This window comes from Pezoporus flaviventris, unplaced genomic scaffold, assembly GCF_033815535.1.
Source record: "Pezoporus flaviventris isolate CSIRO_AGI_PZ_B2104156 unplaced genomic scaffold, CSIRO_AGI_Pfla_v1 ptg000005l, whole genome shotgun sequence".
Classification (NCBI taxonomy): domain Eukaryota; kingdom Metazoa; phylum Chordata; class Aves; order Psittaciformes; family Psittacidae; genus Pezoporus; species Pezoporus flaviventris.
Window position 1 is genome coordinate 13,210,461 of NW_026892553.1, and position 26,739 is coordinate 13,237,199.

Sequence of the window (26,739 nt, forward strand, 5' to 3'; positions counted from 1 at the left end):
TGTTATAAAAGCAACATATCAATCATTTCACAGTAATACTGCACTCAATTCAGTACCAATGCTGGCTATACTACTCACATTAAGTATATCAAAATACACACAGTTTCACTTTACAATCACTAACTTTCACTACTTAATAGCAGTATATTCAGTGCCTATAGATATGCTTTAATACTGAAATGCTTCTTTACGTATGAGAAAAAAAACAAACAAGAAAAGTTTTACAGACCTCCCTGATCTTCCACTGGGAAACCTTTCTGTTAACAGGAAGTTCAGATCTGAGTTATAGTTGAAGCCTTTCCCCGGCTTCTCTGAAATTCTAAAACAAGGCATTTACAAAGTTTATTTTTAAGGTCCACAGGTGCCTAATTCCCATTAACCTCTTGATGTCTTGACCCTTCCATAAGTAATTTGCCCATAACACTATGACTGGCATCCAATTCAAATTCTGAGCACTGCAACGACTCTTTAGCATTCATAAAGAACATTGAGCTTATCAAAGAAAAGTTGTCACAGATGGAAAGACAGACTATTACTGTTAATAAAGCAACCCAGCTCTCTAACAAGCAGCAATGAAAAAGGAATCCCATCTACAAAATTCGCAAATAGTAGTGCCAGAAGAGACATTTCAAATAATGGAATACTTATTGTAAATGCAATGCAGAAGTAGATGGACAAATGTCAGAACTGCAAATCCCAACAAGACATAAAACAAAGGAATTAACGATTCATCCTTTGAAATTAACTACATGAATAATTGTATAAGCAGTCAAAACAATACCTCAGGACACAACAGAAAATTCTGAGGACGGCACAGGTATGTAACCAGCACTTCCTGCTGGATATTCCCTCTGCTGAAGAAGTAGATACTAAGTAACAAAAGTTTAAGTTTTGGCATAAAAGTATTTTCTCCACAGTGTACAAAATATTAGGTGCTGAAGAAAAATAGTAGGACCTGTGTCAGTGGCCCTAGAAACACAAAGAAGTAAAGAAGTTCTCTTGCATATTTCTATTGACAGTTAATTCAATGTCTTCTTTCTTTATTTTTTATTTACACAGATGCAAGACCTGTGAGTTGCAACAAGCTGCTCACTGCACAGTAAACCGATGTGGTACTCAGGCCTGCAAAATTAATGGCTATTTGCTTAGCATGCCCACCAGATACAGTTGCTATTCTGTGGCTGAAGGCTACAGATACTTATTTTTAACTCTTATCCAAACCTGAGAAGTATTTTTTCCTCTTATCCAAACCTGAGAAGTATATCAACATTCTTATACTTAAGAATAACGGGCTGAAAGTCCATAGCCTCAAGCACTATGCAGATAAGACTTACATTCAAAATTCATTCAGAAAAGGAGCTTTAAATCCCAGTCACTTTATCATTATAAATTATGGCCGCAGTCCTATAAGGCAACTTGAAGAAAAGGTAAAATTGTTTTGCAGCAACCAAACCCCATGTCTTTTTTGTTTTTTTTTTAAACACATTCAGAGCCACTTGTTGCCAAGTTCCTTTCATTCAAATAGCTTAGAACCATTTACTATGGAATGAATTTTTATCTGACATCCTTTGAAAGTCTTTTGTCTATCTGAATGCAAAGGAGGAATGAACTGATTTTAATTAATTTTTCAGTGAGATAAAATTCCAGCAAGTCTACAGTATCCAGAATTCAAATTGACAATTGTCATCTTGAATACCATTCATTAAAAAAGCACTCATCTCTATGAGAATTATATTCCTTCACTGATGATATCAATCCTTAGATTTGTCATTTAATTAAATGCTCATATATTTAGAGGTACATTCTCCAAATATATGCATTTGTACTCTATAAATCTGTTTGTTCAGGTCAGAGGTATATTAACAACAGGACTTGTACACTAAACTGAGCTCTCCTGGGCCTGCCACCATTTCTATCATCAATTCAAAAGTATCTAAGTCAAAACGTTTCTTGTTTGTGAGCTTCTGTCATGGCTGTTGGGATAACTGCAGTCCAGAAGCTGAAATCATCTATTTTTCTTTTTGATCTGGTATGGAAAACCCTACATCTGACCCTCATATTATCCCCTTACTCATGTAAAACTGTTAAACTGGCCTGTAGCAAAGAACTTCATCTAAGCTGTTCAGGAAATGTCAGAAGAAAGACTTAAAAGAGCTCTCTTTAGTCTTTTAGTCATAACTAAAAAAATGTAGGACTGAATGCCTACTTGACAATGCAGATCTCCAGTTCTAAAAATAATTCCCCTCCACCTGCAATATCCTTGGAAGGCTGACAAGTTGCCCCAAGAACTTCAAACTTCTACAGAGCATTTATGTTTCTTTTGCTCACTTTATAAACAAAGATCCCATGTAATATAAAAAAAACATGGACTGAGCATAGCTTTAACTAAGCTTTACTGCTTTGAAAATCCAGAAGGATAAAAACCTAAGTAGCACCCAGCTGCCTATATACTAACATGCAACAGGCACTTGATGGTGCTTTACAATCCAGCAATCTCAGAATCTGCTCCTGTTCTGCTAGAAATATCTGCCCACTGACTCTTTGTTCAGACCTATTTACCCTGCCACTGCTAGCTATCCTCACTATACTTACAAGTACTTATCTTCCCAAACAGTACTGGTAGGCACGTGAAAAGAGGGAAGAACAGGAGAGAAGAAACACATACCCAAAATGGAAGATTAGTCCTGCACACTGGAGAGAGGGCAATGTGCCTTCAGGGGCAAGTGGAACATCTATCACAGACTTCTAAGACCAAGAGGCAGATAAAACAGTGCTATTTTATTTCCCCATTAACTATGTTTACCAGAAAGGTAAAAGTGAATTTGGATATAATCTGGGAATCTCAGAAACTGGACACAATGAATTGCACTTCAGGGAGTATCATCTACATATTCCCCCAAACAGATGAGTTATTTCAGCAAGCAGGAAACAACAAATCTTTATTTCTACTAATTCTGTTATCATCATCCCTTAGGCCCATACAGCTCATCTGCTGCCCAACTGTAGCTGCATGCTTCCCCAGAAACATAATCTGAAACTGTGTCCTTTTCTGCCCTTCTTTTTTATTATACTTATCCAGCATTAGGAAAATCATCAAAATGTTTATAAGAGGTAAAACAGTAATTCTTTTAAATGGTCATAGCTCTTAATAAGTAGTACTTACAGGGAGCTCTGTTTGAATCACTATGGTAGAGACAGTTCTGTTTTTCTCTCTGTAATGAACCATGAATTTTTACTCAAATGTAACAGGATGCTCAACTCCCAGGGTAACAGAAGAGCTCCTGTTTTATTCTGCACACAAAGCACATACCGTACTTAAGTTTTTGTCCCTAGGAGCTGAAACCATAGCAGAACTTTTACTAACAGTTTAAGGAAATAACCTTTTAAAAGTTTTCATACTATACAATTATGTCCTAAAGCAATTTTGATACAAGTTTCCTGTGGTCATAATCACCTTCATGGTACATATAGTTGTCTTCTCATCTATTAACAGTTTTGCAATCCCACAGCCCTTTTGTGCTGGAACACTAAATCAGCTTTGGAGGGGAATTTCACACAAATGCAAACAACTTCTGTTAATAGGCACAGTTCTATTTAAGTCTTTTAGTGCCTGTAGACAGCAGGCATCAAGAACACATTTGTGACCCCCAGGCAAGGCATCAGAAAAACATGAGAGAACTTGGAGGTTCATTTCTTAATTACAATGAGCTGCCTGCAAATTCTGGGCATGATAGCCTTCAATTGATCTCATTCATCCTCAGTGTAGGAAATTAGTATTTAACTTGTTTCTGGGTATCAGTTTATAGTAGATAAACAGATTTACTGGAGTGTGGCTCTATTTGAAAAATCCCTCATTTCCACTTCTAATTTACTTAAAACTTTATCACTCATGAGATTCCCATTAATACATTTTTTTTTCTGAGGCCTACCATCATTTAGTCATGCACTCACTTTCAAATAATATTGCAGAAAGCTGGTAACAGATTTGCTGTCCTCCTTCAGCTCTCTCATGCTCTTCACATAAATCGTGAACTGCTCCACGAATTTCATTGAAAAAAACCACCAGGACATAATTTCCCCCTAGAGTTCACCTTAACCTCAGAGGTCAAGGTTAGGATAGATATGGTGTCCAACATAGCTTTACAGTTTTCACTCTAACAGAAGACAAGAAAGAGACTCAAGCCTTGTTCTACAGAAGACAAACTGAACCACAGAGCACACAGGTGAGCCAGCAGTGCCCCTTCTTTTCAGCCCAAGGAGACTGCTTCACTTTCTGGTGGAAAACTGGAAATACTTTCCTAACTACCTCTCAGATCTGACGTTATTACAAGTTTCTTTACAAAATACTTATGAGCACACATACACTGATGATGTTCCAGTGAACAAAACAAGAAAAACGCCCAAACCCTCCACTTTCCCCTTTGTCCTCCAGTTTCCTGGCATTTCTCAGAACAAAGTTGTTTAAAAACTACAAGAATTAGGGACACCAAATGCAAGTGGAAAATCCAAGACAAAGTGAAACCATCTAATGAAGATGACAAAGACAAGCACAACTTCAGCCTGGGGGGATTCACAATTGATTTATCAATGGATATCATGATCCAATGTTAGTTCCAGAAAAGCTGCCAAGTTCAGGTTTTTTGCTGACCCTGCTGCCATGAATCTTCCCGTGAGATTTCACATAAACAGAAAACGTAAAAAGAGTTAATTGTAGAGGACCTCGCTATAATCTAACACAAGCTCAGAGGCAGTGGAAGAACATGTACAAGTCACTACAAATATTTAAACAAGTAGTTCAGTGTTTGATTACATCAGTCAAGGCAAATTTGGAATTGTACAAACCTGCCAATTTTCTGTCAGGTGACATCAGGAAGCAGGCAGCACGTATCTGCCTGCTGCAGCCTATCTGGAACACCACACCAAACCCCCCACACCTTTTCTACTGCTGCAGTCATGCAGCTACATCCTCCCGCTCCACCTCACCTCTCCTTTTCCTCCTGTAGCATCTCCAAATCACTTGAGCATATTCAGTTTTGCACAGCTCCACAAATACAGCTGGTTTACTTCCGTTCAGATTGATGTCTCTCCTTACTTTTCTCCCTGGATCTTCCCTAAACGATGCACAACCTGAAGTCTTGAACCCTCAGCTTTTCTCTAGCACCATACTACCACATTAGAAGAAATAGGTAGTGGTCTCTGTGGACAGACACCCAACAGTAACACTATTCTCTAAAAGCACTTTCCCTTTGATTATATTCCATGATTTTAACTCCTTCACCTGTTATTTCCCTCTTTTTTAAAAAAAATAATCAAATTCTTAAGAGAAAGGGCCACAGTAGATTTTTCATACTGTATTATAACATGCAATAGAGGAGTGCTACCTGGTAGGGTTTTTCCTTTTGAGGACGTAGCCAGTTTGGGGTAACATTTAGAGGTATGTGTCCTAACCATTCAGCTTTGATTTTAAATTCCTCCAGTAAGGTATCATATTCATTTTCACATGTAGAAAAGCACAGACATAGAATACAATTCACAAACAAAACAACAAAAAAAAAAAAACACTCCTCTTCGGTTTTATTTGGAAAGAAAGACAGCTACTAAAGGTACCCTGGTACAATAGCCATGCAATTCCATACAAAAGATGTGGCTCTCAATAGCTTTACTTAGAAGTACAAGCCAGATCTTTAATATTTTTTTACGCAATATTTTTAACTGATATGGTGCTTATGCTTGCAGAATGTTTTGATGCATTTACACTGCATTTGTGATTTGATCTACAGCTCTACACTGACCCGTTAGGTATGTGGTAATCTCCACTGTTAAAAAGGCAAAGCAAAACAAAAAAGCTGAACACACACTATTTAACCAATCTATCTCAAAAGAGATGTCAGAGATATATTTTATTATTTCTAATTCAAGCCGTTGATCAGCAAGGTGATGAGCAAAGAAAAAGATCTGCTAACTTAAACTGCGCGACTCTTATTTACACTGCATTTCTAATCAATAAGGTAAAAACATTACTAAAATATGAAGAGTCATGGGTTTTATTTACTGCTGCTTCTCATGGTCTGGTGTGAAGTCAACCATCAAATTGTGCTAGAATTGTTTATACTTCATACACTATCACTTTGTGGCTGTAACATACTAATGCCACATTAGTTATGCAGAAATGGTTTAACATTTTTAAGCTCTAATGAAGGTGCCAGACATCTCTGGCTATATTCTTGGGCATTATCCTCAGGTATTAGCTCATCCTGTAAATACCCAGCACATTGACAGCAACTGTTACGATAAAATAAAAGATCTCAAACACTTGCTCACAGCTTTTGTTTGTTTTTTAAGAACACCAGAAAGATTTAACGTCCTTTACTTATCTACAAACAAAAGCATATGTGGAGGAGGAGTGGGCAATACATATTTCTCTTGTATCATTTCTTCATTTGACCTTCAGTAATTTCTTTTAAACGTGATAACTTGTCTCCATCTGATAATAACAGAGAAAGCACATTTAGTATCCAACACAATGATGTTTACTGAAATGTCAATGGTTACTCATTAAGAACAGGACTGGAATGACTAACACTTCAAGGGCCCTATTTGTACTGGCTTGATTTATGGCATGGTAGTTATAAGCAATGATTAAACACAATACAAACGTCTGTGAAAGGTTCTGAACTCTGAAAAGACAAATTTTTAAATCAGCAACATAGACATCTCTGTTCATCTGAAAATTATGATTAAAAAATCACTTTTTAGTTAATTTTTTGGACCTTGATTATTTTTATTACTTTGAGCACATGGTCTAAGCTTAGCGTAACAGCATGTGTGTGTTACACACAACTACCAGTATCGCTCAATTTCCATACATCTGGCACTTGTAGATACAGTTACAAGTCTGAAAGCACAAATGGTTACAACCATAATACTCAACATGACTCCAGAAGCTGCTCTATTCAATATCCAATCAACTGAACTCAAGAAATCCAATGTGTAAATAATTACATCCATATTCAGAACAGAGATTACCTTAAGTCTTCTACATCTCAGTTCTCCAAAATAGATCCCATCCTTACTCACAGCTGATAAATCTAACCATCACAACATTCATTTCTGACTAAGAAAACAGAAACCAGTTCAGGATCAAGCCACAGAACAGACAAAGCTTTAGTGGTATTATTAAGTGAGATGTTTCTGGAAGCATGGAAGGAAAACAGTTTCCTCTTTTTCAGTGTAAGCGGAGCTTTAACAGAGAAACTTTGAAAATACCACTTACGTATTGATACACAATGAGCATCCACAAAATCTAGAAACATCTGCACTCAACTAATGTCCCATTCTGTGGAAATGGGTAGGCATATTCAAACATCCTTGGCTCAAGAAAATAAGGAAAAGGAATATCAAAACTTACTCCATGTGAGTAAATAAAGACTACTCATCAACAGAAAGATGAGAAATGTCTCCTCTCCTTGCACACCAGAATGCTTTTCACAAAGTCATCTGTCTTTTATTCCCTTGGGGACATTTTATGGAGATTAATTTCTGTGCTTTGTTTCATTATTATTCAAGAAAGTGCTTTAGATTTTCTGTTCACATGTAATACCAACAGTTGAGTTACACGCTGCATTTTTAGGATGCATATTCCCCAGTATTTTGGGACTCATTACAGCTTTTAAAACACCTTGAAATCATTTTCAATTTAGAACTTACAAATAAAGCATTTTCATCCTCCAGATGGTATTTTTTCCTGACATTCTATTAACCCTCTATCACCAATATTAATATTTCAATTTCCATTAAAGATTCATGTTTTTTTTTTTTTTTGCTCAATGAGGTCTTTAAATTTATTAAAGGTACATTAAGATAAACCCAATGGCATTTAATATAGCGAAGTAACTGAACAGGTAACACCTACAAGCTATACAAAAAAGCTGGGAAGCATCTAAATTACATCTCCTGTCAAGTATAAATACTAGTGACATTACAGTGCTGCATAATGATAACTGCAGCTATAAATTATAGAGAGATTTCTACATGATATTACACCAATTTTAAGATGCGTGAGGGCTTTCAAACAAATACCTTTAAATAAACAGAAACCACTTAAACGACAACAAATAAAAAAGATACAGCTTTCCTAAAGTTAGGCAGAATGGTGGGCACAAGCTTCATCCACATGAACTGATTTTTAAGCCTACCAATAAAGATTTTTTTTTTTTTTAGCAAATTAATATTTATGTAGTTTAACCATAGGCAAAGATGAATGAAGACTGAAAAAAAGATTGATAAAATCTGTTCATTTAAACATAGTCTCCTCACCATGAAATGCAACAGACCATTCTCAAGAACAGACTTAGCCACAGTGCCAAGATAATATTTTAACCAGTATCTTCTTTTTACTTCTTTACATCAATATCTACTACTATATATTATAACAACACTGGGGTTATAACTGAACTTTAAAGACAAGCAAACAAAGGTGGCAAAACAAGCACACATTCCTAACCTGCATAAAAGCTGCCCAAGTATTACAGTACTTCATGCACCTACCACTTTAAACAGTAAAGAAACTAAACTGAACAGTGGCTGCTATATATAAAATCGCTTAACTGATGTTTGCTAAACTACAGTTCTATATATCCTATTCTCACTAATTTCAAAGGCAGAAAATCCTGTAACTCAAACCAGTGGCATAGAGGCTGGGCCTTTAGAGAGAAAGCAAAACTACACTAAATTCTATTTGGTTTCATGAAAATAAACTGCTTTCACTTGTTCATTATTTCAAAGGCAATATTTCAAAATAAAAAAGTAGACTTAATGAAATGAAACAAAACTCACTCTCAACAATTCAGCTGCACAGCAAAAATAAATGCTACAACATAGAGAAACACTGCTTCTGTTTTTTTAATGACCATAATGATCAAGAATTGCACAGCAATAGCTAAGTAATTTTAAAGTTTTTAGGATTAGAATATATCCACTTCCTAAGTCTTGTATGATTGGTTTCCTTAAATTAGGTCCTGAGAAGCTTAGAGACATCACCTGAAGATAATTGTTGTGATGCTGATTTACAAGCTACAGCTTGCTACAGTTCCATTAGATTACCACACATGGGTTACCACACATTAGATGCGGTAAGAGCTTGTGTACATACGTATAAAGAAAGTAAATACATTTGGTACTAAGAATAAAACACCTATATTGATACCTAGGAGATTAATTTTAAACCTGTATTGTGTGCTATATAAAAATAGGGCTGGGAGTGAGCTGGGCTATCTTTTAGCTGAATAGTTTCATCACTAAATAATGCTGTTTGGCACTGATTAAAAAAAAATATAAATCTGCAAATTTGGAGAGAATTTGGTTGTCCCACTCATTGTTCATGTCAATGTTTCCTCTTCAGAAAAAGGCAAAAAGAAATTATAAAAAATGCTTTAGAATTTCTCATTTTACATCTCCCAGTGTAGTGTTTCTCAGTCCCAATTCCTTCTTAATTTGCTTATGAAATAAACTTCAAATCATTCCTGGTTTTGGTTCTATTCCCAATTCTAAGATTAAGAGATGGCATTGGACATAGGATATTAAACCTACCTGTCTCTCTCTGTAATGTCTTTAAAGATGGACCATGTTTGTATTCTATAGAGAAGACACTAGTAACAAAGCACACAATTAAAAACAAAGAGAAAATGGAGCGTTTTTTTCTAGTTTCAATATATGGACTGAACAGTTTTTTCTCTTGTCTGGAGTTAAGAGTGAAACAAAGCCTTAGTTCTTTTCTACCAAAAAATTTTATTATAAAACCCCTAAAATAACCATAAACCAAAAAAACCCTGAAGCCTTCATGCTTACCATAAGAAAAAAAGAGACATACTGCCAAGCAAAAATACCAACATAACTCAACTGCTAATAGTACTGACCTTATTGATATAGTACCTAAATGAAATCTCAAAATAAAAGTTCAGTAACTTATGGTAATCTCTCATGAACATTACAGGTTTGCATTTGGGAATGGTAACATCAACATATAAAACCATTTCTCATAGTCTGGAGCGGCTACTCTAGAAAGCTTAGTATGAATTGCTCACAGCAGTTCAATACTGCTCAGATACGCTTTGTGATGCCAAAATTCAATTTTGTAACTCGCAATCAACTACCAAAATATTATGAACTGAATATAAGCAACATTAAAAGGCAATTTCTTCTTACTATTGACTACTTATCAACTGATAACTTAGTCTGTTGAAATTAAAACGATTAATATATTTTATGGCAACTGCTAAAGCTGCTGACCATAAGTAAAATTATTATGCTTTATAGACTTGAAAGTCTCTTTATCTAAGCAGCCAATTTAACCTAACATTTATAAAGACAACGTAACTTTAAATAAAGTGTGTTAATGAGACATTAAAAGGTTGCACAATTAAATTATAGTTGACTATGTTCATACTAACTCTTCTCTCCAGTTTGTCTGCAGAGATAAGAATCTGCTTTAGTCACACAATAAAACTGCACAGCATGGCACAGAAATGATGGCTATCTATCTACATTTACACAAGTTCATATGAAAGACACTTTATCCCTTCCTTCTCATTCCCTGCTCAAACCGTTCGTTAGGGAAGTAAATCAGGATCAAATCCTCTGCTGAACCACTTGACATGACTTCACTGATGAAATCCATGGCACATTTCCACACAGGTGGAAATACAACATTTGGTGACATATGTCACACCAGTGGAAATACACCTACTTACACCTGTAAGAAGCTGGCCCATTTCCTCTCAATTAATGCTTTATTTAATAAGCATCACCAAAATATGAGTTCTCAAAATAGCACTGCAAGGTTCAAACAACAGGCAATGGTAATACTAAAGTTCCCACACTAAACATCACATGCTACATCCTCCAATGTTTTAATAACCAAATTATTACTTACTTACTAAGTGCTTACTACTAAGATTTACTCTTTGTATTCTTTAAACATATTCAGTCCATGGCGGCTCTGATTTATTGAAATGTATGGAATTTATGGAAATCTACAGTACAGCTAATGGGCTGATAAACTCCAAATGGTACAATGATATAATTACATTGTAACAGAGTGCAGCACTCACATTCTCCCAAACATGCATGAAAATGCATTGCACAGATAAGGAACATCACTGTTTGTAGACACCAAATCATCTGGACAAATGCAAGAGGCATCTTTACAACAACAATGAGAACAAATTATGCAGACATGCTATATCTGAAGACAGTCTGCACATATTAAGAACTTCAACCACCAAAATGCTATTTTATACCAAAAAGAAACCACAACAGGACACCTCTCCTGATAGAAGTAGCTAGTCAACATTATGTAAAATCCGTCATGTCCTAAGGTAGGAAATATCTAGGTGCAAATTCTGACTATAGGGCTGCTCTTTTGTAATAAACTGACCACCCATATTACAGGAAGAAGAAAGAAGAAGAAACACCACCAGTCACCATGCCTATAACCAGATTTTTATCACTTAAAGCCAGATAGTAACACAGACTTAACAAAAATTTACTATGATATACATTTAAATGCTATCTTAGTAGTTGAGGGCACTGCATGGGCAGTAAATCAAAGAGAATGATTTGCATTTTATAGAGGTGGGATAGAATTTGTGTAGCAGCCAAAGTACTAATAAAAAAGAGGGAAAGGGAAATAAAGACTAAAGCTCACAAACCTATTGAGTTCTCAATCCAACACTGACCTCATGTTGGAGAACCTGGTATGTGGCACTTCCACATTCCAGAGCCCGGTATGTGGCACCCCTAGTAAGGGTGCAGTTTACTTCCCAAATTCAGATCTGAATGAAAACATGTAGGAAAGAGATGGTGGAGAAAGGCTTACCTCTGGGAGAGACTATAAGGGGAGGCTGGTGATGGGCAAGATCAAAGTTGTGAAAAAGCAGCTGAAAGCAGAACTGTGTAGATTTCAATTCGCTGGACTTCATGAAACAGAAGGGCTCGACACGATGAGACAGAGCCCTGCAGAAAAGCAGACAAAATTCTGGATGAAACAGGAACTCTGAGAAAAGAGCTGGGAAAGAAACTGAGGAAAAGAATTGAAAGTCAGCTCATAGATGCATCTACAACCTGGATGTATAGAAGGTGAGGGATATTTAGTTGCTATGGTTTAGAAAAGACATCAGGTGGCTAGAAGAATGAGACCTTCAAGCATGGTTCTCAAATACTGTGAACAGAAAGGGCTAAGAGCTGTGGAAAAGTAGGAGTAAGAGGAAGCAGGAAAAACTGGTGAATGGTGTAGAGAACAAAGTCAGAAAAACACAGCAGTAGTTTGGAGCATGAAATAATTTGGTGAAGAAGGGGCACCAGATGCACCATCTGGGAAAGTGGTATGGTCTTCAAAGGTGAAAAGGGGTCTGTGGTACACATGTGGATGACAGAATTTGAAAGAAGAAACTGGTATATGAGGAATAATAAATATTCCTTCTGAGGACGGCTTATAGGAGCAAGCAGGAAGGCTTATACTGAAGACCGTCAGAAAGCACATAATGAGCAATGCTGCTTCTGCATTCATTTCCTTCCCAGTGACACGTTCCCTGTCCGGTAGTTGGCTAATGCCTTGAGTAAGAAATGAATTCAGAAACAAAATGGGCTGCACAGCTAAACCAGAAAAACTGTATCACACATAAGAATAGCTGAAAAAGAAAAGTGTTTTCTGGAACAAAAACAAGTGTTATGAGAGAAGTAGTTTACCCACTTGCTTTTAAAAAAAGATATGTGTTTTTTTCAGATAAGCCAGAAAACCTCCATGAATCTTTCTATTCCACAGAAATGGAGCTAGAAGGTCTCACTCCTCCAACCAGTATGTGAAAACCCCATCATATTCCCCACTGCACTGTTGGCTCTTACCACTTTTTGGAAACAGTTTCCATAGGGTCAGAGCCCTTGTAAAGAGGAAACAAAATGGAGGCCAGTCAACTATCGCCCAGATTTGGATTCTCTGTCAAGCCCACCAGTCCACCAATCCTTACCCCTGAGCTTTCTCTTCTCTAGGCTGAACAGGACCAGCTCCCTCAGCCTCTCCTCACAGGAGAGGTGCTTCAGACCATTCTAGTAGCTCCTTGCTAGACTTGCTCCAGGAGCTCCATGTTTCTCTTGTACTGGACACAGTACACCAGGTGAAGCCTCAACAGGGCTGAGTAAAGAGGGAGGATAACCTGCTGGCAATGTTCTTCCTCATGCAGCTGAGACCACCACCAGCCTTCCTGGCCACAAGGGCACATTGCTGGCTCATGGACAACTTTGTGTCCAACCAGGACATCCAAGTCTCTGTCTACAGAGCTGCTTTTCAGCCTGTCAGCCCCCAGCATGCATGGCACACAGGGTTATTCCTCCCCAGGTGCAGCAACCTGCACTTGCCTTTGCTGAATTTCAAAAGGTTCCCCTCTGCCCCTCTCTTCAGCCTATCTAGATCCTTCTGAATGAAAGCAGAGCACTCTGGGGTATCAGCCACTCCTCCCAGCTTTATATCACCAGGCAAACTTGCTGAGGTGGCACTCTCAAAGTCAATGCAGTCACATTCATATATGCCATCTATGCTCACCAAGTCTCTGCAGTTAATATGACCCAACACAAACCTCTTTGGTAGATGAGGCAAATACACTGCATGCACACACTGCAGCCAGTACTTCATTAATGACCACTTCAGTCCCAAGAGAACTCCCTTTTAGCAGATGTTCCTTTAAAAGTTGCATCGCTACACAACACACTCCTCTGTAACCCCAACATCATGTCACAGTCCATGAACATTCATATGAACAAAATTATGCATAAAGCCATTACTCCTTAGAGTAGAAAATGATGCAAGAGCAGCTGCGTGAAAATGTCATCCAAAATAGCATTCCAAATCTACCTACAGTCCTGAAACAGAGTTACAGAAGGGACTATTTGCTTACAACCCTTTTTCAGATCTAACCCCCAACCCTTCAATAATGGAAACGTGAATTCTTTGAAATACATCAAAATGTTGTCAGTTATTGAAGACTGAAGTCCATATAGACAGAAAGAGATGTACAGGTAAGACATATACTGTATCAAAGCAGAACTTTATACTTAAAACCCCTTGGGGAGGAGTTCATACATTTCTCAAAAGCCTCAGCAAACATCAAACATCTCTGCATTCAGGAAAGCAAACAAACCAAAACACCAAAAATGCCAACAACCTACAAGCAAACCAAAAAAATACACCTATAATTTGGAACAAGCAGTACTGTCTACTTAAAAGGGGTTGTGAACTCCAAGAGTGCAGTAATTGCTCATTAATGCTACAGAAAATAAGCACTGCAGAGGGAAGCCTTCCAAAGCAACAAGCCAGTGCTAAGCCCAATTCAACACTGTCATTTCTATTTCAGTATACTGATAGACAACACATTTAACTGGAAGTTATCTTTTCCCTCCAATCTTACACTGCTTGTTTTCTAAAATGCTGAAATAAGAATTCTGTACTAGACAGTAGAAAACAATACAACAGTCTCACACTACAGCTTCAGCCAAAGTGATGAATATAAAATACCTATGATTTTGCTCTTTTAAATAGAGAAATACAAATAAAATAGTTCAGTGTAACAGAGTAAAACCGAAGAAAATAGTTTCTTATTTTCAATAATATACGCAATATAGTGAAGTTCAGATTTGTAGTAGAGAAACTGTGTTAAATAAAATGAAGTAGCTTAAGTATCTTTCGATCAGTTTTCAGAAATACTCTGTTAGAACAGCAAATACAGGAGGAAAGAAACTGACTTGTTTGCTCAGTATAGGTTAGTCCACTGGATATTTAGTATGGGTTTTTTTTGAATTTTTTGGTGATCCTCAGTATTTTATTGAAAGAAGTTTTCAAAAAGAGGTTTTCATTAGAAAAACCTGCTTACATTCATGTTTTTAATGTATGCATTTCTGTAAGTCATCAAGAAGAGTCATAACATATCCCGCTTATAAGACCCCTGAGACTCTGTTTAAGAGAGATAACACCAAGACACTGCATATTTTCAGCTTTATTTAGTCCCAAAAATATTGTCAAAGGACTGACTACACAGTGACACCTGGGTAGAATGTCAGGTGTTAGCAAGATGCAGCCAGTGCCATTGAAATCTTGTTGACTTGACGTTTTTTATAGTTGCCAGGTGTTGAACATTGACTCAGTGGTACTGACACCTGATCAATAGACAAAACTAGGTGAGCAAGAAATCAGAACCTTCTGAACGGTAGACATAGCACCATCACCAATTTAACATCTGGTCTCTAAAACATTTGAAACTAGTCCCACTACAGTGACTGAAGCAGAGAAAGGACACACCATTCTCCCACTCTGTAAAATGGGAACAACAAATATTTCTAACCAAATGGAGAGGATGGCTTTTCATGCTTTCCAGAGCCCTAAGTTAATGACAAATTAAGCAGCACTATTCTTCTTACATTTTTCAAGTAAGATCATTTAAAAATTAAATTAATACCATTTAGACCTCATGAATCACATGGAGGTAATGTCCTGCCTGCTCCAGTTAGCATCACTGCCAATCCTCAGCATCTCCTACCTCAAGGAAAAGAAGAAAGTACACGCTTACCTATTCCTAAACCACCACTGCAGAGCAAAAATGTTGCCTATCTCCATATGTGACTACAGGCACATGTATAACCAACCATGCTGTTTCTTCAGTTATAAAGCCTACCATTTTAAATTACAATGCCACACCAAATGAGTAATAATAGATTTTCTTTGCTATATCTTTTTTCTCATAACACTGCTTTTATCAAACTCTGAATATACTTCAATGGCTTTTTTATACATAAGCCATCAATACAACATGTTCATTCACTTCTACGTCTGACTGCTTGAGATGTTGAGTAGTAATTTGCATTCCCACATTCTTAAGAGTTGCTTTTAATAAGAATTTTCTTCTTTTTTTTTGTGACATTTAAATTTTTAAAATTTGGCAAATTGAAGTAACCTTTCACTTTCAAAGAAAATATTTTATTTAAGTATCTGTAATGCAGTTTTCTTGCATTTTTTTTAAAGATCAGAGTCGCAGAACAAAAACTACTGGGAATGTGCTATTCAGAAAACTTCTAATCATTCCTTGAAACAAAACTGTGATATAACAAAAGAAAGGCAACACCCACAAAGGTTCCTAAATCCCCAAGCTGTTAAAAGATTTGAGTTTCTGAAACAAGCCAAAACCCTCAGAACACACAGATGCATTAAAAATACATTAACTTCTGATGATTTTGTATTATCGATATATGCTATCTATAGGGAAAAGAGCAATTAGTTTATTAACAAGCCTGTATTGCATCTGAGAAGTATTTTGAAATGAGCACATCGTATTACATGAGATGCATAAAATAAGCTTTGAAAAGAAACTGTGGACAGGAAAGAAGGAAAACTATTGGGCTGAGCCTCAGCTTCAGATGGACAGCTCTTTCCCTACTACACTGTATCTTCCTATTTGTGATTCACAAAGTATTCTCTACAACAGCCATACATCAAACTGCTCTACGCTAAGCTTCACAATTAACAGTGAAAAGACAGGCACTAGAAGTGGTGGGGTTTTGTTACTGCAAAAACATTTGGAGATGTAGTAGATGTTTGAGATGCTTGCCCCACCACACGGACAGCTGGTGTTTATTTCCACAGTACAGTGTATCTGACTCGTTAATTATCAGAGAAGCATCAGTGCAATCAAGATGGGTATCTACAACCTCTGGATATTATGAGCACAATCAATGAACGGCTATTACTAAGATAGTTATACAGTTGGAAAAGACAACATATGTTTAAGCTATAGAATTGGGGGGGGGGGGGGGAATTGAGAAGTTCTTGCCTTTGATTTGAGGATTAGAACAAGCAAACCCTATACCTGCTAAGGTAAACGTGTTGGCGTTTAACACGGCAAGACTGTACAGTTAACACCCGAGAAACAGGGACCTCTCTACGTACCCCAATCGTATCAGTCGCCAGCCTAAGCACTCACCAGCCAAGCCTGCAGCGTCAGTCTCGAGCTACAGCTGTACCGTATTTCGGGGAAAAAAAAAGAATCAAACCAGTCGAAAGCGGCAGTTCGCCTCGCCTAAAACTGGAGAGTGCCGGATCCCGCAGCCAGCACACGCGGAATACGCTAGACGCACGTTTCACAGACTACACCTGAGAATCCGTCAGGAGCAAGGCAGCCCCACGCACCGGCGCGAGTGAGCGCGGTGCCGCTGCCCCGGCAGAGCCACCTTAGCGCTGCGCGCACCGAGGATGCGGCGTTCCGCGGGGAAGGAGCCGGAGCCGAGCGCCGCTCCGGGGCACCCCGCGGGGACGGGGGTGAAGGGGAAGCGGGCGGCGGCTCCCGGCAGCGCGCCCCGCCTTTCCCCGCGGAGATCCGCGCACACGAGTCAGGGGCCGCCGCCCAGCTTCGCCTCCGCGGGGGCCGGGCACCACCATCCCGGCCGGACGGGCAGAGCCCCGCGCCGCGACAGCCCATCCCTGCCCGCTCGCTGGACCGCGCCGAGCGCGCTGCAACCGCGGGCGAAGGAGCCCCGCTGCGGGTGCGAGGGCAGCCAGTGCCTGAGCCCGCGAAGAGTCCGCATCCGCCGCGGAGCCGCGCGCCCCGCTCCGCCGCCTCCCGCACACATGCAGCGGCACGTACACACCAGGCAGCACCCACAAAACACCCCCTGAGAGCGCCCGGCAGCTCCCGCTCCCCCGGGGCAGGGCACCCCGGCGGGGCTGGACACACCCCGCGCCACCCCGGCGCGGCCACCGCCCGTGAGAAGCGAAGTTCGGGCGCCCGCGGCGCCGCTCCCGCCTACCCCAGCAAACTTACCGAGCGCGGCCACCGGCTGAACTTTCAGCAGCGCCCCGGCTCAGCCCCGCCGACGGCTTACTCCCATCGCCTCTAGGTGCGGTGCCCGCGCCCCGCTCCCCGGCGGCTACGGCGCGGGCGAATATAAATCCACATTGCCGGCGCCTCGCGGCTCCCCTGCAGCCCGCCCCGGCCCCTCCGCCCCGTTGAGGGGACGGCGCCGGCTCTGCTGCTGCGGCTCGACCCGCAGCTAACGGCGGTGGCGCGTCAGGCTGCGAGAAGCCAAGGCGTGAGAGGAACGGGGCCGTGCTCGGCGCAGCCCCACCGCTGCCGCGGCTCTCCGGCGGGTTTCTGTCAGCGGCGCCGCTCGCGCTCAGGGTTTGGTGGTGCTTTTTTTTTTTTTTTTTTTTTTTTTTTTTTTTTAACCTCCTCTCTTTTTCTTTTTTTTTTTTTCCCTTTTTCGGCTCCTTCGCCGTTAATGAGCATGCCCGGGAGAGCTGCGCAGGCGCGTTACCGAGCGCCGCGCCTCAAGTCGCCTCGCGCCGACCGTCAAGGCGAGCGGGTGCCGAGGTGGGGAGGTTTCGGCAGGGCCGGGAAGTAGCCGGGGCAGTGAGGGGAGGCGGCTGCGGCCGCTTGAGGGAGGGGAGCTGCCCCTGACCCGCGGGGTCTGCCCATCTGCGACGGGCAGCGGCTCCTGACACGCATGGGAAAGGGAGGATAAACCCAACGGCGGTCCGCTGCGTTTGGAAATAACGCAGAACACCTCTCTCTAAATAATTTACCTTGCCGAGGAAGTGAGGCTGGTAGCGGAATCAAGGCTTGGGAGCGTGCTGTTAATTTATACCTGGTGCTTCAAGCGCTTTCCTTTCACGAGCTGAGCTTATTAACGTGGGGATCTCCCGTGGCCACCTCCATTAGCAGTCCCGGGGTTGGTGCAGGGGAACTTTATCTTCTGGTGATCATCGCTCTAATTCCATCGTCTATACACTGTGTATCCTCAAGAGGACATGCAAAGGCGTACAGGTGATTACAGCCTGCTTTTTCATAACAGCTAAATCTGCATCTGCAGTTATTAGTAAAGATTTGATTGTGATGAAGAATCCCAGGGACTGGCAGTGCTGTGCCTCTAAGGCTGGACCCAGCTCATTAGTCCATCCCAGTTACAGTTTATGTGCATACCGCACACACAAATCTATGCAGTCCTTGAAGTCACTGGGGTTGTTTACATTCCTTACTCTGTCCATTCATCAACAGGAGCACACTGGAAAAAAATATGTAACTGACAGTTCCTTTAAACTTCTTTGTAAGTTTCTGCGTAGACTACCTTAAGTTTCTCTTAAGTCTCTACCATGCCCCAGGACATACTTCATTTGGACAGTTTCTGCTGCTTACATATGTATTTGGGAAAAAACATCTTGAGAATCAAAAACAGCTTATGAACTGGCTCCTAAGTAAATAATAGATATATATTTGCCTATTTAATAGCTTGCGGTGCATTAATAGGTAAGGCCATCTGTAGTTCTAATACACTGCTGCCAATACAGGACTTTTCTGTCATTTTTAATATTTGCCCTTTGAGCTGACCCCGCCCTGAGCATGCTCTATCAAAAATAAAACTCAGGTGCCTGTGAAAAAATACTTATGGAGTCATTTTTCCTTGGTTCTTCAGGTAAACACATGCATAGGGGTTTTCTTTCCTGCCAGTGTGGTCAGCCTGCAGGGAGCAAAGGAGAAAATGAAAATTCTCAGTGAACAGCACTGCAAAGGTAATGAAGGCACTGGCCCAAAACACAACTCCCTTTCCAAAGCTTGTGTATTGGTATCTGCATAAATGCAAAGCAATGGAGGTGTGTCTCCTCAGTTCATGTAAGCTGCAACCCGATTCTGAAAAATGTTGTGAGGCTTTAGTAATTCCACAGCCATCCTCTTTGAAAAGCAAAAGATGGGAAGATGAAGGATGAAGAACCACAAAAGTGATAAAGTTTACAAATCTAGCATCAGAACTGCTGCTTACATGAACAACAGGGTACTGACTTTGTCTCTTCCTTTCTAGACCTCAGGTGTGTATTTCCTTCTATGCTATGGATTTCTAAAGACACAAATCTAAGATAAGAAGTTGGTCTGGTTGTTCAGAATGAAATCTCCTTTCAGCAGTACTCCGGAAATCTAAATCTGCCTCTCCCTAAAGAAAGCACAGCTGTAAAGATCCTGAGGTAAATATAGAGTCCTTTAGGAAGTCTGTTCTATCTTCCTTGGATTAAATGCATTCTGTGCAGCAGAAGCAAAGTCTTGAACTACTGGTTATACATTACTTTCTTAGGAAGGCCAGAAGTAACAAACCAGACCCGTTTCTCATGAATCTTCAAGCTGTTAAACAAATTTCACCACAAACTCAATCTAAAAATACATTATGTAAAATCAGAACAGTCCTCTCTCAAAAGTTTATCTCAAATATCTGTGACTTGGTCCTGGTAGGTGGAATCATTCTTCAGCAGTATAGATCAGTCATGAACTATTCTGAGCCTAGAGTAAAGAATAAATTTTCCTTCCCAGGAGATGTGGTTGTTTTGGTTTCTTCTCTGTCTGGACAGAGTTTAACATTTGCTTTTCATCAATACAAGAAATAGATACCACAGGCTGAGCATGGAAGTAGTTCAAATGCAAAAATAGAAAAATATCCTGGATAAAACTGCCATGTTAGTCACAAAATCATAAACCAAGGTAGCTGACTGGTCTAGATTCCAGGTTTTAAGGTACTGCCATAGTCAAGGAAATATTCTGTGCTATTAGCAGACAAAGATCACACATCATTATTAATGCTTCTGCTTGGAATGCTATGGAGTTGCCTATTGTTATTAACATATAGTAGTCATAAAAGTATGGTATCCAAGGGAAGACATAAAAAGATAACTAGTAGAGGTGGACATTGAATTCTACCTTTGTCTCTTCAGCCAGTGCCGATATAAATGAGCTGAACCTGATGAACTCAATAGTGGAAAATTATTGCCAGACACCAAGTGGACTGTCTGTCGTATATGATAGTTTCAGATACCTGTGGCATGCTTCCTGGTGAGTTGGGGTTTGGGAAACCAGAAAGGTGTCCTTGGAGTACCATGCAGGTAGTGCATATTCGTCCATGAGAAGACAGATGGGAAGGTGTGAAACTTAAGGTGTATTCTACGCATGTTCCAACAGAACTGGGAGCAGATTCCAGTGCAAGATGAGACCCACTGGATAAAGAGAGTATTTCTTTTAGAGAAGCCACTCCAATAGAAGGAACAGATACAGATACAGATTTTTCCAAGAATCAGAACAAAGATGCTTCTAAGTGGCAACAACATCCCTTAAACACATCAAACCTAAATGTACCAGAAATGCGTTGAGCAAAAACAAATCTGACCATCAGATTTCTCAACCTAGTATGCTGAACTGGCTTAGGAGAAAGTGGTAGCTGAAATATTGCTAAATAACACTGGTGGCTAATGGAATGAGAATGGAATAATTCTCTTGAATGAGAACAAATGTAGGTTTATAGAGAACTGCAGCTGCCTGCACTAACAATTTCCTCTGTAAGTAGGAAAGGGTAGTATCTCTAGCGCACAGCTGCAATACGAGTCAACACAGTACTGATGCTAAGGACTTGCTTGACACCTTTTGCCTAGCTCAAGTTCAGAAGAGCCTCCTGAGTGATTCATTGTCTTTAACTGGTAACTGAGTTATGCTGAAGCATTAGTTTTAAATTATTCCCATGCCTACTGCAGGAACAGAGATTGCTGCCTGCATTGTAACTATCTCCGTTGAGACCTGAGACGCAGCTGCTGGTCTCACTGCTAAAAGAGAATCTATTCAACCCACCTGGGGCAGGGTATCACCACACTTACCAGAGCTCTGTCAGCCTGTGCTTTTGAGAATGTTGCTGAAAGTCTCTCTTTTTGCCTCTTTGAATCAGATGAAGTAGTCAAAAACTTCTCTGAAATTTTGGGGAATTTTCCTGTTTTACAAGACTGCTTCTTGGACAACTGTAAGATAGGATAAAACACTTCCCTAAAAAATTGAAGTGGGTGGCTGGTGTGCAGTTTTTGGAAATTATTCTTTTGTACAGTTAACATACTTCAAAACACAGAGGCAGGAAATTAGCCAGATCCCATCACTGACTATGCTTTCTAACACATTGAAATACAAAGGTTTTCTTTTTTTTTTTTTTTTTGGTATTCTCAACAGACTGAGAGAAAACTATTTCAAAAAGAAGGTGAAATATTTACAGTAAGTCTCTTAATACTGGTAGGAAACAACCCATATATGAAGGGCATTGAGATCCCAGCTGTCTGCCAGAAAGTGACAGAAGGTAATGAGTAGCACTAATAACATTGCCCTGCCCCTTACGTGACAGGCAGAAAAAGTTACAAGGACATCTGAGACCTTGTCAGACTCCAGAAGGACACCGTTGGGGAAGTTCTTGTGTACATCAACATGGGATTCCAACCGTACTGCAAAAGGTTAAATTATTTTCAAAACCCAGTTGTTCATACTTGATAAGAACTGAGGAGACCAATCCATCATTCCTAGCTGTGCACAGCAGTTTTGGAATATTTCCATGTTTTAAAATGATATCTTACATGAGCCTGATGTAGGTGCATCTGAGGCGTGGATGTAAAACAGGATCAAAACACAGTAACACAAACCTAGCTGTACCTGATGCGTACTTACTTTGACAAGGCACAGATCATTACACAAACTGAAATGTAAAGGAGAATTGGGATAATTTTTTAAAGTTATGAATATATTATGTCATTATTTATTTTTCTAGATCTGTTCCTATTAAACAGGAAATTGATACATTCCACTCAAGGGACCCAAAGGGGCAGTCTTGCCCTTAGTTTGGGCAGTCCTAATTTGTAAGAGGTTAGGAAGGAGAAAGTGAGGGATGAAATGCCAGTTAGAAGTTTCTGCTTTCTGGACCAAAAGAAATGTCCAGAAAGTAGGGAAAACTGTTCTATTTCCCTGTCACTGAGAAGAGCTGAATTTTGTGAAGCTAGGCTAAATATACATAGGTATTAAAAAAGCATGTGAAATTGCGCTACCTTACAATTAGCAGCTCCCAGCAAGAACAGGTTTTGCCCCAGACTTTCTACCAGAAACCATAAATCATGTAGTAGAGCTAAGAGAGGGCTGAGTAACTGCAGTTTTGGATGAGATACCATTTTTCAGAAATCGTGCCCCCATAACTAAGAAGGTGACGAGAGAGAGGTTGATACTTTTGAAAAAGAAATGAAACCTGATGTATTTTGATAGTCATCTTGGTGACAAATGTACCAGAAATAGGTTTGCTTACAGAACAGCTTCTACAATGCAACAGACTGAAGACAGCAAAGCTGCCATGTGCCATGTTCACAGGTTATGAAAAAATTAATACAAACAATACTGACTCTCTTCAGGGCTTTCCATCCCTGCATGATGCCTGTATCCTTTGCTCACCTTCTAAATTTTCAGAGTTTCATAGTTTTTACAGTTTTGTCTCTCCCATTCAGAAAGAACTTCTGTAAGTAACCACAAGTCTTCTTTCAAAATTAACCTTTAAACTATGTTGTTCCCAGATGCCTACTAGACTACTTGACAACATTTAGGATGTTCATACATTATGACCGCTGCACATTGACCAAAACTGCAAACTTGGTAATTTCCCATCTATCTGGATTAATAGATTCTTCTAAACTTACGGCTCCAAATATGCACCTTTTGCACAAAGATGGCTTCCGTGTCAATATGCAATAGAGAGACCAGAAAAGTGTCACATTTTTAATGGCTGGAGGGGGGTGTTACATATTTTCCTATCTCATGAACACAAGGTGGTGCTAATGCTCCTGTCACCAGTACTGATTCTCCACTTCCCCAGTAAGCCTTACCTGGTGATGGTAGCTGCTGTACTAGGTATTTCCTTTTCCTTAAGTTAATTATAAGAAGTAATAATCAGTAAGATATAATATTTAGTTTAAAATTAAACTCTTGGTTTTGTTTTGATAAACTGAAAAAAAAAAATCTATTTCCAATTGACATAGTGAAGTATTTTCTTCATTATTTCGATTTGAATCCCAGAACCCTCCAAACAGATTAGTTGTATTCTCAGCTTCCGTTCAAGGCCTGAATAAAAATGAATGCTAGGTCAAGAAAGAAAAGGAAAAAAAGCCTTAAAAGCATCTTTTTCTTTTTTTCCTTTTTAGTTCCTAAGAAAGAAATAAACACAAACGCAAACACATGAAATAAACACGTAAAATATATGAATAAGTACACTTCCAAATAACTGAAAAGAGCTGGAGATGTGAAAAGTTTAAATGCTTTCCTGCCTTTAGGGGGAAGTCCTTTGGTACTGCAGAAAGATGCATCTAAACTAGAAGATTTAAAAAAATCCAAACCAAACCAAACCCAAACTTTTTGCTACAAAAGACGACTATCAGAAATCCTTGTTGAGAATTAGTCAATGAAAATGTTTATTCCTGAACATGGATACATGCTAAAAGAGGTTTGAGTCTATCAGCTTACCTGTTAGAGTGGAACTAAAGTAAAACACTTTTTAAAGAGAAATTAAACTTCCAAATAGCAGGGATCATTTCTTTCCTAAATAAAGTACTAGTAAACCTTCTCACTGTAGTGAAAGCTGACACAGACATCAACAAAGATAAGAAACATAAGAAACAAAATCATGTTTCATAGAGTATTTTGGATCCATTTCATCAACTTCATGCTTAGCCTACAGTGTATTTTACTGCATGGGAAGGAAATAATAATGAAGATCTTTTTTCAAATATAAAGACATAAAGCCCCTTCTTCCATATTTCTCTTCAGGTTCATCTGATAATTACATAATTATTGTGTTAGAAATCTTGACTGTGCAGTGCAATATTTTTTGAAACATTTGAAAGTGAGCATACTGTATAATGGATCATATCCCCAACCTGCTTCTCCCTTTTTCCTTTTCCCATTTATTACATAATACTCCCCTGTGTTCGTACTGCTTTTCTTCTTTCTTGTATTTCTGCTGATCTCTGTTGTTCACGTTATTTACTTTTCCCTTAGGAAAATATACAAAACCAAGACCTAAGTATCTTGATCTCTTCAGCCTAATTAGACATAAAAGCAACTCTGGCCTCATTAAGAAATGTCCTAAAGCAACAGGTGAAATGGAATGAGATGAATTTGAAATCTCATCTAGAGATAAGCTTGTCAGACAGTCCTAGAAGCCAGGGATATAGCTACTGTAGAGAAGAGAAAAACTAAGTGCTTAGTATAAATCTCAGTGGAAGAGATGACTAATTAGAGATAATTATACACAGATTTCTTGCATTAAAAGTGCTTTAAAACATAAACATTCAAATTTTACTTAGGCTCCCAAGTGCTTCCTAGGAGGCAAGCTTGCAAAAAATGTCTTTTAAATGATGTCAAATGCTTTTAAACCAAATGGTTTTTAAGAGACATCTTACTGGAAATTGTGATGCCTTGAATTTTCTTGTTCAGCATCAGTTCAATAAGACACTGTAATAAAATTCAAGGGCTAAGTTAGTATACTAATTGCCCTAGAGCAAACGTAATCAAGAGTCACATGGTGCTGATTTTCTACCATTCGTTAGCAAGTTCAAAACCTGTACCCAAAATTCACTTGAGAGGAAGACACTCAATTGTCTTCAATACTGAGGTCAAAACTGTCAGCACATTGATAAGAGACATAAAAAGGAAGCTGTGCTAAAAATATATCATCTATGAGGTCTTAAAAAAAAAACCAGAAACAACAACAATAAAAACTCCCAAGAAAAAACACAACCCAAACTTGGTACATGATCTAGAGGCAAATTTCTGGAATATTTATAGAAAATTCTGAAAGCCAGTGTAGAAAATTGTCTTAGATATCTTTATCTCTTACTATTGCTTCCACTGGAGCAAATAGAGAATTTCAGATTTGAAGATTGGACCCTATTTTTCTTCCAGTTTTATATTGGTTATCAAAATCTATCATGACTCCCAGTAAATGTTCAGGTCAAAAATATACTGTGAAACTGATTAATATACTTTTTTTTGAGACATGAACTTAAGACATTGCACTTAAAAGCTCAAATATATTTGAGGTTTCACATAGTTATCATGGAGGTGTTCAGGAAAATCTGTGTATACTTATTTATACAAGTTCCGCTGAGAAGCAGCTAGATATTAGGACAAATATTTTCACCATAGGGTCATCAATTACTACAACAGGTTTCCTTGGAGAGGTTATGTGATCTCCATAATTGGAAATGCTCAAATTTGAAAGGAATAGGCCAAAAGAAAACAAGGTAAAAATACTTGCATATAAAACCTTCACAACCACTATAACAAACCATGCCTTTCAATTGATTCAGCTCATTCTTCCAATTAGATAACAGTCCTGAACATACGCAAAAAATACAAAACTCTTTTCAGCACTTCACTTGACCTTGGGGCTGTTCAGCCTGGAGAAGAGAAGGCTGCATGGAGACCTCATAGCAGCCTTCAAGCATCTGAAGGGGGCCTATAGGGAAGCTGGGGAGGGACTCTTCATTAGGGACTGTAGTGATAGGACAAGGGGTAACGAGTTCAAACTTAAACAGGGGAAGTTTAGATTGGATATAAGGAAGAAATTCTTTCCTGTTAGGGTAGTGAGGCACTGGAATGGGTTGCCCAGGGAGGATGTGAATGCTCCATCCCTGGCAGCATTCAGGGCCAGGTTGGCTAAAGCCTTGAGTGGCATGGTTTAGTGTGAGGTGTCCCTGCCCATGGCAGGGGGGTTGGAACAAGATGATCTTAACATCCTTTCCAACCCTAACTATTCTATGATTCTATATCGTTATTGCCCTTCCAGTGAACTGTTGTCTTCTAGTTACGGTCATTGCTATCAGCATAG

At 39.3% G+C, this 26,739-nt stretch overlaps 1 protein-coding gene across 8 annotated transcripts in view; it reads right to left on the reverse strand.

The window, feature by feature from the left end:
- The window catches only part of TENM1 (teneurin transmembrane protein 1), a 579,532-nt gene that overhangs the window by 300,781 nt on the left and 252,012 nt on the right, over positions 1–26,739 (reverse strand). For 5 of the 8 annotated variants that reach the window (XM_061446111.1, XM_061446108.1, XM_061446110.1 and 2 more), the window contains exons 1-2: positions 17,856–18,190; positions 11,876–12,012 (exon numbers count right to left, since the gene is read on the reverse strand). The gene's annotated coding sequence lies outside the window, so the exon portion shown is untranslated. Of the gene's footprint in view, positions 1–11,875; positions 12,013–17,855; positions 18,191–18,616; positions 18,750–21,715; positions 21,854–26,739 lie in introns of those variants that run through there. The other 3 variants (XM_061446104.1, XM_061446106.1, XM_061446107.1) reach the window with 3 other exon arrangements.